Source organism: Octopus bimaculoides, chromosome 2, assembly GCF_001194135.2.
Source record: "Octopus bimaculoides isolate UCB-OBI-ISO-001 chromosome 2, ASM119413v2, whole genome shotgun sequence".
Classification (NCBI taxonomy): Eukaryota; Metazoa; Mollusca; class Cephalopoda; order Octopoda; family Octopodidae; genus Octopus; species Octopus bimaculoides.
This window is the reverse complement of record NC_068982.1, coordinates 29,643,840-29,644,917: the sequence shown is the minus strand read 5'-3', so window position 1 is coordinate 29,644,917 and position 1,078 is coordinate 29,643,840. Positions and strand designations below refer to the sequence as shown.

Here is a 1,078-nt window from a genome sequence, read left to right as displayed (position 1 = left end):
TATATATATATATAGACATGTATGTACATATATTCATGTGTATATATGTGTATATATATATATATATATATATATATATATATATATATATACACATATATGATGGATGGAAAAATTCTTGGGTTTTAGACTGACATTTGTCTTCTCCTTGTTATCAATGTAATGAAAATGTAGTTGATCCAAATTGAGAGAAGCCATGCTGGTGGTTTACAAGGAACTGGCAGTTACATGGATTTGTCAGGTGGGATGATAGCAAATTTTATAAAAGTGTTTTTGTTATTAGCTTGGTATTGGCTTCAAAAATAGTTCTTCAATTTAGTTCTTTGCCTTAAATTCCCAAATTTTTGCTGATTTTTAACTCAATTATAACTTTAATTTATTTTTCAAACCTTATAGTTATTCAGAAAATTTGTTTGTTTATTTTCTATAAAGTTTACCTTTATCAGGAGTTTCAGAAAATTTTTAATCATAGATGGCGAATAGCTTCTATGGCTTCTGAGTTTTATCTGAATATATTTTTAGTTGCAGCTATTTAAATTTTTTTTTAATTTTTTTTTTAAAGAAATTTATTTCCTTTTCTCCCTTCTTTCTCTTTCTTCTTTGTCACCTTCTATATCCTTTTCTATTTCAAATCAATATTATCTGTTATGCTTCCTCACAAACAAATACGCATACATGCTCATACTACTATTATTATTACAAAGGTGACAAGCTGGCAGAATTGTTAGCACAGCAGACAGAATGATTAGCAACATTTCATCCATCTTTACATTCCGAGTTCAAATTCCACTGAGGTCAACTTTGCCTCTTATCCCTTTGGAGTTGATAAAATAAACACCAGTTGAGCTCTGGGGTGGATGTAATCAATTTACCCCTCCCTAGAAATTGCAGGACTTGTGCCAAAATTTGAAACCATTATTATTATTACATTATTACTATCATTATCATTATTACCGAAGATAGTGAGCTGGCAGAAACGGTAGAATGTCAAGCGGTAGAAACGGTAGAATGTCAAGGCGGTGAGCTGGCAGAAACGTTAGCACGCCAGGTGAAATACTTAGTGGTATTTCGTCTGCCG

At 31.2% G+C, this 1,078-nt stretch overlaps 1 protein-coding gene and 1 long non-coding RNA gene across 5 annotated transcripts in view; both read left to right on the top strand.

Annotated features, from left to right (window-relative positions):
- The window catches only part of LOC106876029 (ras-specific guanine nucleotide-releasing factor 2), a 563,899-nt gene that overhangs the window by 91,222 nt on the left and 471,599 nt on the right, over positions 1–1,078 (top strand). The gene's annotated exons all lie outside the window — the stretch shown is intronic.
- Positions 545–1,078, top strand: part of LOC128250623 (uncharacterized) — a 5,631-nt gene continuing 5,097 nt past the window's right edge. Inside the window, exon 1 of the long non-coding RNA XR_008266651.1 lies at positions 545–1,048. This is a non-coding gene — a long non-coding RNA (uncharacterized LOC128250623). The remainder of the gene's footprint in view (positions 1,049–1,078) is intronic.